A 16474-nucleotide genomic window follows, 5' to 3' on the forward strand; every position below is an offset into this window, starting at 1 on the left:
AGCCCAGTGGATTCATTCAATTCCTTCAACTATCCACATCCACAGCCTTTAAACTCTCTGCTACTGAAACTTGCTTTCTTTCTCATTCACGTTTTCTATATACTGTCGTTATGTTGTACCTAAGTGCAATTAAGTTTTTTGTATTGTATTATATTATATTATATTATAATGCATCGTGAACAAACATCGGCCGCACACTCCTTTGCAGTGTAAATTTTTTTTTGGATTGTGGGATTACTGTTGGCCCTTAGGCCTTTCCAGTTTCACCAGGACAGGTGCGCGAGCAAGGGTTCAGCCAGGAGGGTTGGGATTTGCTAACAGCTACCAGAACGCCTCCAAGGAAGGCTAACAACTCAAGAGCAGCTGCTTTACGAACTAATCTACTACCGGATCGGAATCGCGACCCGCTGAGAACGATCAGTGTGAAGCTAATCACGTTGCGATCTCTATGAACTCCATTAAGCACTCAAGTGGGCTGTCAGATCTACTGACCATCTAAGGCAACAAAAACGATAAATTAACACGATTTTTTTTTAATCTGCGAAAATAAAATCCCAACAGACGAATTCGGATATCCGGAATGTAGTAAAATTTAATTCCAGCATAAAAATTACATTTTACTTTTAATTCTGCGTTAGAAGACAAGTGACTACTGGTAGGCAGCGGCTTGGCTCTGCCCCTGCATGGTAGGCAGCGGCTTGGCTCTGCCCCTGGCATTGCTGAGGTCCATGGGCGACGGTAACCACTCACCATCAGGTGGGCCGTATGCTCGTCTGCCTACAAGGGCAATAAAAAAAAGACTAAATCATAACGAGGTAAAAGGCTATTTGATTAAAGTGATATTTCGCTTAATAAGCGTAATTTATCTTTGTAATTAAAGGTTCTTTTTATTTAATTGGTATTAACATCAACGGTTCGATGTTTTTACTTAAATTTCTATCAAGTTTTTTGTTATGATATTTTTCCAAATTTTAAACTTCAAATGGCCATTTTATACAGTTACAAAAATGTTGGTACTTTTAGGTACCATCAACACCGGTCACCGTCCTCGTCGAACCCGTCGCTTGCGACGAAGGGCTCGACGAGCGAATGAACCCACTGAGTTTCTCGCCGGATCTTCTCAGTAGGTCGCATTTCCGATCCGGTAGTAGATTCTGCGAAGCACTACTCTTGCTAGGGCCAGCGTTAGCAACACTCCCGGTTTGAGCCCCGTGAGCTCACCTACACGTCAAGGAGAAGCTGAAATAGCCTCTCAAGGCTATCAGCATAGGTAGGAAAAAAAGGAAACATGCTGCTTAAGCCAAATAAGCTAACATTTCTTCTGATGTAAGATTGTTTCTGGGTGTTTCCTAATACTCAAGAAAAACAATTACATACTAAGTACACTTTTACTGTCGATAAACGCAACTAAACAAAAGTTAAACTTACCCATTTTATATTTTCTTCTGTTCCCCTGTCCAAAAATAATCTTTCTAAGGCTTCTTGCAGTTCGCTTATTTAATATCACAGCTTGTCTTTGGATTATTCACATTCACAACACTATTTTATGACGTTTCTTTCAAGATCAATAGTTCTAAACACAGTATGTAAGTATATAGATAGAAAAATATTTCTTAAATGTCTATCATTGTCAATTCTTCATAATTAATTTGCAATAACACTGCACACAGACTACATTAATCTAAATCAATCAGAAAAGGTTTTTTTAATACTCTTTTTTCACCTAAGTCAACAAAGGAACACTCCTATCAACCAACATTTCACTTCGAACGACATTTTCATTACAAATAACTGGATATCTGATTATTAGATCGCGATATAGCTTGTATCTCTTAATCTTAAACGACTATAAAATACAAATTAAAGAATCCTAAAACGAAGAAGGTCAGAATTTTCGTGTTAATTTTCCCCACCTCCTCCGTGCGTCGTATTCCTCAGTGCTGAGGATCGTGACCTTTACGGAGCACTTTTGTTAGGACTATGTTCTTCCATTCACTCCTGTTCCCCACAAATAACTGTATTAACTGATCGCCTTTTAACCGACATTCATAAACTAACTAGCCGCGAAACTGTGCTCAGGTAAGCAATCGTAGTTTTATTACTACTGTGACCACGATTTAAATATATTTTCTATAAAATATATTTCGACTAACTTTTTTGAAGTCGTCGTGGCCTAAAGGATAAATCGTACGGTGCATTCGTATCTAGCGATGCGCCGGTGTTCAAATCCCGCAGGCGGGTATCAATTTTTCTAATGAAATACGTACATACTTATTAAATGATCACGACTGACTTTTTTATTGCCCTTGTAGGCAGACGAGCATACGGCCCATCTGATGGTGAGTGGCTACCGTCGCCCATGGACTTCACCAATGCCAGGGGCAGAGCCAAGCCGCTGCCTCATGGGCCTTCCACAATGAAGGAATAGCATCGTGTCAGAAGATCCTGCGAGTAAATCAGCGGGTTGAGTCTATGGGCTAGGTTGCACGTCGAACTCTTCATCATATGCAATAACATTTAGCGGAATATTTTAGTAGGTATTATAATTAAGCCTAAACAATCCGTTTTCGCCCTACTTTTTCAGACGAGAAGCACCACTGCGTTCTGGTTCATCAACTAAATAATATAAGTAAAAATAATTAACTGACTACTACTAAATATAAATGTGTCACTCCAATTTCACTTTAGTCGCGTCCAACTTGTTCATTATAGTTAATATTGCAAATAAATATTTTTCACTTATTTGTACGTGTGTATAATATTTTTGTGTAGGAATATGAATTTATTTTATGCTTGTATGTATTGCCTTTATTGGTATGTGTTTGTGCGTTAAATTTACGTATTCTACCGTTATTTTCTCTGCATCACCTTTTGTGGATTGATAGAGAATGCCTTAAGCATTAAAACCGCTAATGTATTTGTCACGTCGGTAAGAGTAACGCCATCTATCGCCGAACAATGAAATGAAATGTAATCAAATGTTTTTTTTTATTTTTGATGTTAATGCACTGTCGATTGCACCGATAATTGAGGTGACATCTGCCATGAACTTTTGTCAATTGTTCAATGTTTTGTATTGATGATCACTTTGTTGGTGCAACTTAATAAATAAATAAACAGCAGAAACAAATATTAAAGGAACTAGTAACATCGAGAACGATCGAGAAGTACAGCGTCATCTATTGTCAGCTAGCGGAAACACATATCGAAGCTATGGACCTGCCCAGAATGTTCTCGATATATCTAGGGATGTCGTATCGACTATAAAAGTTAGTAGGCGGTTCTACTCGATGCGAAACAGCGCACGGATCACTAAAAGCAAAGCGGAAGAATTTAATTTATAATTTTAAAGTGATCGTTAAGTATTTTAAGTTTTTAAAGTTAAATAGAGTCTTAATTTGTATAATACTTCGGTAGAATTTTTATTTATCCCGACCCCAGCGCGTAACATACTTAAACACATAAAGTGTAATAAGAAAAACCTGCATGTGTCCTGCATACGATCAAATCCAAACAACAGTTTGGTCACTAATGAGCCTTATTATTAATAAAATTATTCACTACCCGTCTAATCTGAATTAGATTTATTAGTTAGCTACTTCGTGTTATTAAATCATGGTGTCAACACACAACAAAACAAGCGTCGCCGCAAGAAATCGAGCACTCGCCTCTAGACAAAAACCCGAAACTTTCGCGAGATAACTGCGAATTGTTTTGGTTTAAACAACAAAACTAACTGCCCGTCAAGCCATGCTCTGATAACGGCAAGACGACAAGAACCGCAACCAGGAAACTTGTTTTAATTTTTATTTTATTACTTAAGTAGGCAGACGAGCATACGGCCCACCTGATGGTGAATGGTTAAAGTCGCCCATGGACGTCAGCAACGCCAAGCCGCTGATGACTGACACGGCAGCGGGGTGGTATACGAAGGGTGGTGAGCTTCGATCAACAGTTACTATTGATGATCGAAGGTGGTGAGATATTGTTATGTTATGAGTCATTTGTAGTCACCTGCAAATTATAGTACATTATGTTATTAGAATTCATTCAAAATAATATTTGCACGTGTTGTTATCAACAATGTGTTAAAATTTTTAACTGAAATAAGAATAGATCCCGAAAAGTTACAAAGTGTTAATTTCTGCCGTTCGCGTTAACTTGCTGCGGCGATATGTGATGCAAGTGTTCGATTAGGGATTTTTTCTTTCCTTTTTATCACTAACCCACAAAATGACAAAACTAAATACACTATCGATAACGCTTATCGACAACAATAATGTGCATCACTATGCCCGTCCATAAGGCTCGTGAGTGGATGAGAGAGCGAAATACTCGCTTCACCGCTCCGACTTTTTATCCAAACTGCACGGACAAAATAATTCTACTATACAACTAAACAAAATGAGAACTTAATCAATGCAATCATAGTGAATTAAATATGGATTTAAAAAAAAAAACGGGACCACACGAGAAGCACTGAGCTTTCATATAACAAAAAAAGTCCGTTTCATTTAGTATTAGTATCAACAATTCGATGTTTTCAATTGAACTCCAATTAAGTTTATCCCATTCAAGTACCTGAGTTTTTTTTTTATTATATTTTTTTACAAATTTGAAACTATAAATGGGTCTCCTGAAAAGTTACAAAAATGTCGCTTAAACCAAATTGCCTTTCTCCCCTCGATACGCTTTTCTATGCCATACAATATCTTATCTATGTTATAAAATGTCTATGGCATACAAAAAGCTGTGTGGGCTATCTAGTTCTCAACAGTACTGATGTTATATGGGCTGAGCATGCCGGATATCTAACATTAATATATCCGTCACAAGAAAAAAATTCCAATGAAATGTAACTAAATCTGAATCAATATCAAATATATAGAGACTAACTAGTTCATGTATCAAAAGCCATTATCTCCTAATAAATATTGATTTGACTATTGACCTATGAATAATTATAGAACTATGCAGTTCTGATTATTATTCGAATATTTATTTAGAATCAACAAGTTCATATTTATAATAATCAGTCGTTTATATTTGTGGAAGAACTAAAACAAAAGTGTTTTTCTTCAAACGAGTTTAACAGATACCTATAATGTTTTGGCCAATCTAATCTCTGTGCATCTTTGTTAGTCTGCTTTTGACAAAATATGAAAGATAATAATTAGAATTATTTCACTGCTGAGACAATAGAACTGAATTGGGTATCGACTTATTGGTGGTAGGACGTCTTGTGAGTCCGCACGGGTAGGTACCACCAACCTGCCTATTTCTACCGTGAAGCAGTAATGCGTTTCGGTTTGAAGGGTGGGACAGCCGTTGTAACTATACTGAGACCTTAGAACTTATATCTCAACGTGGGTGGCGGCATTTATGTTTTAGATATCTATGGGCTAAGATAGATGGGTGGATGAGCTCACAGCACACCAGGTGGGCTGTGAGCTCATCCACCCATCTATGCAATAAATAAATAAATAAACTTTCAGACTTCGGCATGTACTTAACACTAGTTCCATGAGCTCGTTCACACATAAGCAATAAATAAAATTTAGACCACACATAAGTAAGTAGAATGTATATTCAAAATAGAATGTATATTCAATTCAATTAATTTTATTAATCTATACCTATATAAAAAAATGAATTGCTGTTCGTTAGTCTCGCTAAAACTCGAGAACGGCTGGACCGATGTGGCTAATTTTGGTCTTGAATTATTTGTGGAAGTCCAGAGAAGGTTTAAATGGTAATAAATATGAAAATGCTCGGAAATAAATAAAAATAAAATTTTTGTTTTTCTTTTGATTTGACCCCGTCGGACGGATTCCCTTTGTTTGTTTTAAGTTTATTTTATACAAAAGTTTAGGTATTTATCGATTGAGGCACTACGAAGACTGCCGGGTCGGCTAGTTCATAATAAAATACTTAAGCGTAAATGAATAATATTTCCTGTTCTTCTTCTTCTTTATTTTTTTGGCTCCGGCACAGTTTGTGCATTAGCCAGCGTCAAGTAATAAGATTTTTATAATTCGCCGTTTTGATTATTTACAGTTAATGAATAATAAAAAACGAAGGAAACTAATCGCGACACAACATAAATGATTAAAAACGAATTAAATTTACAAAATATAGTCTCAGTAAAATGGTGGTCATTTACTGAGACTTTTTCCAATGGACTTTTTGGAGGATCCCGAGAAGTTACGTTCAGTAGCTTTGTTTCATTTTCTCACATTTGTGCACTTTCACAGATATTAAACAGTTAATAAACCACCGTTATTACACATATAAACCTGAAGAAACACTAAATAGACAAAATAAAACAAATCACACAACTTCACTCCTCGCGTACCCGCCAAAAAGTCATATTTTCTGTTAAACTTGTTCTATAGTCGGTAGTTGCCTGAATCGGCTTCCTTTCCTAATGCACCATGCACAATTCTAGACACTGATATTCTAACATGCACTACGCGGATTTGTGTAAGGTTTCATCGCATCGGCCACGGAGCGTGAACAAAACTGCGTCAAAGGCATTGTATGCCATCGCACAATGGACGACTCCTTCCTATTCTAATAACCTCGAGGGATTATTCTAGATTCACCGAACTAGTAGGTGAGCTCGCGGGGCTCAAACCTGACTTTTTTTTCTTACCTAAGCTGAAAGCCTTGAGAGGCTATTTCAGCGTAACCTTAACTAGTAGGTGAGCTCACGGGGCTCAAACCTGACGACGTTGCTAACACGAACCCTAGCAAGAGCCGTGCTTCGCGCAATCTACCACCGGATCGGAAACGCGACCCACTGAGAAGATCCGGCGAGAAACTCAGTAGGCTGTGTCTGAGGGACCTGACGTTGTTGCTAACACGAACCCTAGCAAGAGCCGTATTTCGAATAATCCGGATCAGAAACGCGACCCACTGCTGTGTCTGTAGATTAATTTACTCGCCGAACCCTTCTTCACAAGCGACGGGTTCGAAGAGAACGATGACCGGTGCTTGGGGTATCTAAAAGCACCGTTAGTGGATCGGGAGGATCCGAAATGGCGTGTTTTGGGCGACGTCGACTGTTTACCATTCGGTCCGCAGGATCGGGAATGTTCTGGTACCATTTAATGTCGTATAGGAAGATCCCATTGAGTTGCATAAATGGGCCAAGGTCGCATCGTCTTTCATATGAAAAGACGTAGACACACAAGGTTCAGCAAGACGCAGGCATCGATCAAATATTATTTTTGTGCTTGATTCCACTGAAGTCATATGTAAATCTTACGGACGCTCACAATTGAATATTTGACTTGAGGACGGTTTATGAAAAACAAAAGGCAATGGAGATTATGTTAATTTAAATTTTACTGGTAGTAGGACCTCTGTGAGTCCGCACGGGTAGGTACCAACCACCACCTTGCGTATTTCTGCCGTGAAGTAGTAATGCGGTTCGGTTTGAAGGGCGGAGCAGCCGTTGTAACTATACTGAGACCTTAGAACTTATATCTCAAGGTGAGTGGCGCATTTACGTTGTGGATGTCTATGGGCTCCAGTAACCACTTAACGCCAGGTGGGCTGTGAGCTCGTCCACCCATCTAAGCAAAAAATAATAATAGCATAAGTAGTATAATTTCGATAGTTTCTTCGTAGTTTTAGTCATGCAGAGCAGTATAAAATAATAAAAAACACGGGAGATGATGAATGAAGACGCAGAAAGAAGAGAAGAGAAGCGAAGACGGTGGGAAGATGAAATAGTTTGGATACAGAACATAGAGAACAGTAATCTTAGATGGCTCCGTGCTTCGCTTGAGACGCCCCAACAGCCAAATCAGATCATGCATGCCCAAAAATCTATCCAGACCCAGCATAAGTAACGCTCCTCCGCTGCTAGGCTAAGAGATCAAGCAACGACTCGAACGACAGTCATCCGTGACCACGACAGCTGTAAAGCATTCGCAAATAAATGTAATGACAGTAAAAATCGCGAAATTAAACGGTAAAATTGTCCCAATTTGATCTTCGACTCGCGAAGACCGAAGCGAATGCGTTATTTTTCAAACGAACCATAGAATAAATAGTCTACCCATATAATAGGCCTAGTTAATTTTATTAAAGATCTTTCTGATTTTTCGGTTTGAAGAAGGTTAGGCAAGACTATAGAATCCGAAAACTATATCACATCATTTCAACCGGAGCGAACGTGAACAGCAGTTTACAGCAGCAGCTAACGATAATACAACTAGCTGACCCGGCAAACGTTGTTTTGCCATATACATTATTTCTAGGAAAGTTAAATAGCCTAGATACCGACTGCAGCGCCCTCTGTTGGGCTGATTTATAAATCTAAACCATCCAGGGTGCCACCCAAAGGCATACAAACAAAATCATTGAAATCGATCTAGCCGTTTAGGAGGAGTTCAGTTACAAACGCACGCACAGAAGAAATCTACACTAATACATAAATCTACAGTGGTTTTTACGGGTGTTCCGTTATAACTACTGACCATGCATCCGATTGACTCGAAACTTGGTATCCATGTAGAAAATACATGTACTTACTGGATAGGCTAATATTTATATGAGTGTTGGCACTCCCTACACCAGTTGCGGGGGCGTTAATGATGACAATCTTTGTGGGGGTGAGAAATAATAATGTTAATTTTAAATGCCCAGCGATACGGACGGGTACAGCTAGTATATGTATAAAGATAGTTAATGCACAAACAAAAATTATAAAGTAAAACACAACACGTACTAAGACGCCAACCGAAGAACGCGCATTATACAGATAACGCAATAAAAATATCTACAAAGTTCTCAAAAAAAAAAAAATTGCTCTTGCAGAACTATAAGTGCCTACATAATAATTAATATAATGAATTGTAAGAAACGTGATAAGAATTTTAACGAAGCCTTAATAATGTCCGCACGTGGTAGTTACATTCTAAAAAAGCAACATATTATGTAGTATCTTATTACGGCTCGATAACATGTGAACTAGGTTGAGCATGAAAATGTATACAACTTATGTTCTACGTATATTGACCTAGCAAGGAGAAACAATCAGTGACCTTGGACAGCTAGATGACGCTGGAGAACACTGTCATTAAAGGAAAGAAGAAAGAAAGAAATCATTTATTCGCCAAGCATATTGAAAATGAGTTATTACATAAGTTAAAAGCAGCGTGTATGCTTTGTCATTATTTGACATGCGAATTTTAGTGCAGTGCAAGATATTATAATATTATATAATTTACCATACATTCATCCATAATTCAACCAATAATTGAAAATTCCATTTATTTTCAATGTCATCCCTAAGAAAATCATTTATGTGATAATAATTTCCACTAATAAGATTATCTTTTAGTTTTTTCATAAAATGAAAATCGTGTAAGTCTCTTAATTTCTTTGGTAGTTTATTAAATATCCTAGGAAGGACATTCACAGTTCTCAATTCGGCTGTATTTTTTTTTTTAATGTTTGTTACCTCATAACTTTTGACTGGGTGAATCGATTTTGATGATTCTTTTTTTATTAGAAAGCTGACGCTTCCCGTGTGGTCCCATTTCAATTAAGTCCAGTTCTGATAATGGTATCCATGATAAAACCATATAAGTCTTAAATTTGCATTAAGTACGTGCGCGACAAATAGATGGATAACTCAATATCGCGCCAACCGATTTCGATGATTATTGTTTTAGTGTATATTAATTTGTTTTGGAATATCTTTTTTTTCCACTTGAAGTCGGTTTTTGATAAAGCATATTTATTAACAATTTTTTTTTCAAATGTTATGCTTCAGAAGAACATCCCAAAGGCGAAGGTGGTGGGTCTTCGAACGTTTTGGAGGTGAAAGGGATTTAAATGAATAAGACAAGATTTACTAGAGTACTCCTGAACCTTTCCCTGGTTTAGGTGAATGATCACTGATCACACCCGCGGAAGTCGTAAATGGCTAGATGGAAACAGATTGGAAGACGATGGAACGAGCCTTAATAGGTTAGGCTCGCTCTTTTTACTTTTTTAATGCTAATCCGTGAATATTGGTTATCTAAAGAATTCATAGACTTTAATCTAAATGAATTCAACGAGGGGCCAGAGCTGCAATGCTTCCCGGGCGAAATTCTATGTGATTGAGTTTATAAATCTTTCCTACATAACAATACAATCGTTATCACTTTTGCTGACATCAATAATCTCGAGATCTCAACATTATTCGGTTAAATAAAATCAAATTTAATTCGAACACAAAAACATGAGAATATAGAAATCGATTTTCGCTGGATTTAATTTTATGTTTTTTTTTTCAAACGTACAAAACTGTGATACGTATTAGTCTACGCATAAAAACTTGCAAAAACCTAGTCGGGTCACATGAAGAATGCGAAATCGATACAGCCTTATAAATCCGGTTTAATTTTGTTTTGACAGTACACCTTCAACAATTTAATAGTGATATATGCTCATAACAATCTAATATTGATGAAGTTAATGAACCCACATTACAATAGTTTGATTAGTTTAAATGAGGCTTTGGTCTAGAAACTAAAATGGTTTTCAAATCATTTCAATGATCAGCAGAGTAATAGCCATTTTATTAGAATAGTTTGTTGTACAGCAAAATAAATGCAAATACAAAACATTAAACACAAAGGTAGATGGGGGTCTTTTTGCCTTGAGCGATCTCTCCCTGACAACCATCAGGTTGACAAAAATCATTTTAGGAAACAAATTAAGAGCCGTGTAGGTTTATCGATTGAAAATAAAATATATTGTACTTTCTTCGATTTTCGCGAGTAGCTGGTATGAATAAAACTAGTTTTAGGGTTAATCTCTCGTTTTTAATTGTCATTAAATTAATTGATTGGTCACGAACGACTGACGTCAAAAACTATAAATTATTTGAAACGTCCAAAAAATATTATGACTATACGAAAGTTTAAGCGCTACAAGTAGTTTTAATAATGCATAGGTATGTATTTCTTTGTTATTACATTATTTTTACAATTTTTGAATTAATGCATTTTCATTTTATTCGATAAAGAAAGTGGCTTCTTTGTGTGAAATTTCTTGTTAAGACGTATTCCGTGCTTACAGAGATGTGGTTCTGAGAACTTTCATCAACTCTGACCTTGCCTTCCGAAAGGAATTTCTAATTTAACAAGAATGCTTTTGACATTTTGACGCTAATCCAACGAAATGTCAAGCCGATTGTTATCCGCAGTTCATAGGCACATTAAATATTAAGTGTATTATCTATGGTTCAAGCCCTAGGTTGTCTTGTATTTTAATGCAGATTAATAAAATTATTCTATATTTGAATGCATAGATTATTTTACATGCAACAAATACTATGGAGTTAACGCTATATGCTTTTACCATCACACCACCCAATACTCGAGCAGAGATTTTCGCTACCACCCAGAATTCGTTCATCGAAATGGCCCTATAAAATATTATTCTTGCCACGTACCAGCTGATCCTGGAATGAGAACGCTCACAGAGTTCCCAGAGCGATATGACATTTGCTTCTTCAAAAAATATTTCAAAGGAGTCACCAACCAAAAAAGTCAGCAGTCACGCGATCATAGCTTAATAGCGGTGACATCAGAAACTATTATCTCTGTCCTTTTTATTATCTTTTATTATAAACTTATATATAACGTTCCTAATTTATGGAGCGTGTCTGCCGGGTATTATAGTCTAAAATACTTTTGTTCATCCATCTAGAATTTATTGCGAAGAAATCTAGGCTCTTAGGCGTTGGTTTTGTCGTTTAATAACCAAAAACACGTAGGTAAATATTTATTTCGATAAAAAATTTTTTTACGAATAAATCATTTCGATGATTTATAGAATTGATCAATAGATAATAATAATATCGTACCTACATAATATTATGGATACATTTTGTATTATTTTTAATAAAACAGAACTATCTACCCGAGTCTATCCACAGAAAAAACACTAATTATTAGTATAATAATATTTAGTAGTTAATAGATCTGGTCTGTAGTTATAAATATGAATTTGATTAAATTAAATTTCAAACAATAGCCTAATAATAAATATCAGACTATCCTTCAGAACTGAAATTACGCGTTGGCCACAGCACGCAGCTGTTCCCTTTGTCCCCTTTATTTATCGTGAATCGATATAGTGCAGAGCGATATATTCTATTACTGTCTCGAAACTAGCGTTGTTTCCGTATAAAATAATGGCCAACAACTTGTGAGCCATTAACTTTCGTCTCGCGTCCAATCGATAACTTCGAAGTTCGAACCCCTTTCTAATAATAGCATCCGTCCGAAGTGAAACGCTGATATCAGAGTAGAATACTATGAATAAACGTAAACAACTGCATAAAGCTACATAGTGTAAATAAGTGCACGTTCACAACACGATCAATAATACAAAACACAGCACTGTCGCATGACAATTCCCGCGTTTTATTGTAAAATACGCCATATTTTTAATTATAAAATGTATGCACAGATATTTACTTATTTGATTTGTTTGTTTAAATTCACTACTCAATTTTAACAATATTAAACAGTCACATAGTGAAAATAAAACACTGCGATGTGGCACAGATCGTGCGTCGCTTACAACTGACTAGTTAGTTGGGTTGGGAGACCGGCAGGCAGGACGCTAGAGTGCTCGCCCAAACTATAACCTGACCGATTGAAATAGGAAAGCGAACAGGAGCAGCTGGCTACAAACAAACGAGGGCAAAAATAGGGGCGGGTAAAGCCATTCATGATAATAATACGGAACGATGCATCCCCGGTTGCTTCCGCATTCAACGGCCACGAGGCGTGTGGACATCGCGTAATCATACCTACATTGTACACTACATTTTTTTTTTTTTTTTTTTTTTTTTTTTTTTTTTTTTTTTTTTTTTTTTTTTTTTTTTTTTTTTTTTTTTTTGTCAGGAGGAAATCGCCGGACTTCCGCCCTTCACTGGGGATGGAGGGCGGGGCATGTCGGAGTCGAACCGACTAAAACCTCCTGTCTCTCAACAACCAACGTCCAAACCTCGCATGAGACAAAACTCATGAAAAGGCAAGGGGGGGAAAGTGAAGCGTTTAGTGCGGAGCACATCTCTCCCATCACCCTCCCCCTCGGGACGCCGGACTGGCGGTCGTCGGCGCCACGACCACCAGCCCTCTCGGTCGGCAGGCTATCCGAAGCCCGCCTAGATGGCGCCGGTTAGAATGGTCTATCCTACGGAATACCCCGCTGGGTCAGAACCAGCGTGGGTTGAGGATAGCCGGCCTTCCATCACCCGGATGCTCATGCATAAAACGCGTGCAGAGCAGCTTGCACGTCGTCTTCTTAGGCCCCCTTCGTCGGTCCCCAGGCCGACATGTGAGGGAGACCCGAAACACTTAGAGGGCCAGGGCTTGGGCGAGATCCGCCTCCCTGGCCCCCGCTCGACGGCGGCGGGCCTGTGCGTCTCTCACGCGCCCCGCCGCCTCCTTCTGCGAGATGGTGCACTCGCAGAAGTCGAGCATCGCCTTCCACGACTCGTCGTCACCGAGCATCGATGCCACAACACTCGGCAACGACAAGTCGTTTCCTATTTTTGCGACGAGGACACGGCGCCACCCCTCCCATGCGGGGCAGGCAACGAGCGTGTGCTCCGCCGTGTCCAAGTCGCAACCACAATGGTGGCACTCTGCCGTCGGCTCGGCTCCGATCCGGTGCAGGAACTCACCGAAGCAACCATGCCCAGTGAGCACCTGCGTGAGCCGGAAAGTGAGGCGTCCTCTGTCACGATTCACCCAGTTCACAAGAACCGGGCGAATCGCCTCGACGGTCCTACGACCAGCCGAAGGATCGGCCAGCCGTCTGGACCATGACTCCAGCACGGACCGCCGAGATTGGGCCCTCCGCGCTCTGACCACACTGGGGCTGAGACGTGCCACGCCCCGGGCACGAAGGTCAGCCCGCCACTGATAGTCAGCGGCGAGCGCCTCCGCCTCCAGGACCCAAGGCGGCGTCCCAGCCAGTACACACGCCGCCTCGAAGGAAGGAGATGGTGCGATAGCCACGGACGACCCTGACCGCGATGGTGCGTTGCGGCCGTTGCAGCAGCTTCGCTACCCCCACGGCCAGGGACTGGCCCCACACGGGCGCCCCGTATAGGGCCATTGATCGCACCACCCCCGTATAGAGACGGCGCGTCACCTGGTCAGGCCCCCCCACGTTGGGCAGAAGCCGGCTTAACGCGCCGGCCACCCCCAACAAACGAGGGACCAGGTTCTGAAAGTGAGCACGGAAGGTCCAACGACTGTCCAGAATGAGGCCGAGGTACTTCAACTGCACCCCGACCTCGATACGGACGCCTCCAACCATGATATGGGCATCGACAGGTGGCACTCTCCGGGGCCTGTGGAACCACATGTACACTACATAACAGTTACGTCAAACATTAATAGGAAAACGCTCTATAGCATTTTTGTCCCAATTCTCATTAATTAAATAGTTATTTTCTGCATAGTCCTATTAATATTTACCAATTGTACTTATAACGTTTAAAATATTATAAACATTAAGTAACCAGCAGCCTATCAGCAGCAGTATCAATTGAAAATTTTCTTTTAAAATGCCTTGTGGGGTGTTTCGACTTTAGTTCGCTTTTTATGTTCTTTAATTCAGACTTCTTCGTGATCGGCCAGTTTCTTCCGGCTTTCTTAATGCTGTATAAAATGACTCCAATATTGAATATCTCTCGTACACCAAAGAACCCATTGCTTTTGAGGGAGACTCTTTGGAAAACCGGGTTGCAAGAAAGAGATCTATCTAAAATCTACAAGAAAAAGCTAACGTGAAATCCTCAAGTGCTTACGAATAAATCTGATCCTGTTTTAATGATATAAAAAATAACACCTTAACTCGAAATCACAGCACGTTACACACTATCAAAGTCAAAACAAAATGTTTAATATTATAGACCTTACAGGCACTTACATCATGATTTTACTGCCAATTAGGGATTCTATTTATCGCTGAGAAAAATTAACAGAAAAAATACAAATTGCCCTTTTTCAATACGTACAACTTAACAGAAATCAGAATATATTATCATAAAACGCATTACTGCTTTTTTTTCCTAAGCTGATAGCCTTGAGAGGCTACGCCAGCGTAACCAAGCGAGTAGGTGAGCTCTCGGGCCTTTAACTTGGAGGCGTTGCTAAGACTAGTCCTAGCAAGAGCAGTGTTTCGCAGAATCTACCACCGGATCGGAAACGCGACCCACTGAGAAGATCCGGCGAGAAACTCAGTGGGCTATACTGCATCTTGACGAACGGGGCAGCCGTCGTAACTATACATGAGACCGTAGAACTTATATCTCAAGGTGGGTGGCGCATTTACGTTACCACTTAACACCGGGTAGCTGTGAGCTCGTCCAGTGATCTAAGGAGTAAATAAAAAAAGGTGCGTGTACTTATGTACGCGCGTAAGAAGTTATACTTAATTTTTTTTTATTTTTTTTTAGATATCAAATGATTACTAATAAATATTTAACGTTAATAATTTAATAATATTTAGTATGAATTATATTAAATAATAATTTTGTCATTTATATTACTAAAAAATGAATGCTAATAACACTTTTTTTTACGAGTGTACATGCGTGAAAGTTCACCTCCGGCTATATTCAGACTCGCCAAGTTACGTCGGTCGTATTGTAATGAGCGATTTAGTGGGCAACTTCATTCTGTTAATTTTGTGTCACGGTGCGCGCGCATCGTAAAATTTCACTCTCATCAAGTTTTCATAACGCGCCTAAAGAAGTATAACTTCAAAAAAAGAACATCGACCACCGATCAAAGATCTTCAATCGATCTTAAATCAAGACAAGTCATACTTAAATGTTTTCAACTTTAAAATTAGTTTATATCATATAATATATTGCAGATAGGTATGTATCTATAAAATCAATTTATGCATAATATTATTATATTAATCTTAACATAAGGCCATAAGTCGCTTTCTGACCAACTACACTTAATATTTGAACTACACTGATATAATTTAATCTCACATTCCTAAATGAATATTATGTTGCCAGTAATGCATTTCCTTGTCTTTGGTACAGTACCAACTATGTGCGAGAGGTGGCGTGCAAGCATCTTCCAGAAAAAAATACGTTCCAGTGAAACACTCATCTATACCAATATTATAAAGCTGAAGAGTTTGTTTGTTTGAACGCGCTAATCTCAGGAACTACTGGTCCGATTTCTTCTTTTCTTCTTTCTTCTAAAGTTCTTTCAGTGTTCGCCCAGTATTGATGAAGGCTATAGGCTATATAACATCACGGTAAGACCAATACAAGTGGAGCACCGATAAAGAATGTTTCAAAATATTTTCACTTTCTACGTAAATGAAGTGGGGGTAAAATTTAGCGTTATGCCAAAGTAACTATTCCACGCGGACGGAGTGGCGGGCAAAAGTTAGTCTTAAATAAAACAAAACA

General features: G+C 38.9%; 1 protein-coding gene across 1 annotated transcript in view; it reads right to left on the reverse strand.

Moving 5' to 3' along the window:
• Window positions 1–12585, reverse strand: part of LOC101742265 (cytospin-A) — a 104625-nt gene extending 92040 nt beyond the window's left edge. The window contains exons 1-2 of the mRNA XM_038016558.2: window positions 12492–12585; window positions 1429–1681 (exon numbers count right to left, since the gene is read on the reverse strand). The gene's annotated coding sequence lies outside the window, so the exon portion shown is untranslated. The remainder of the gene's footprint in view (window positions 1–1428; window positions 1682–12491) is intronic.
• Between the last annotated feature and the right edge of the window lie 3889 nt (window positions 12586–16474).

The sequence above is a fragment of the Bombyx mori genome, chromosome 16 (assembly GCF_030269925.1).
Source record: "Bombyx mori chromosome 16, ASM3026992v2".
Lineage (NCBI taxonomy): Eukaryota > Metazoa > Arthropoda > Insecta > Lepidoptera > Bombycidae > Bombyx > Bombyx mori.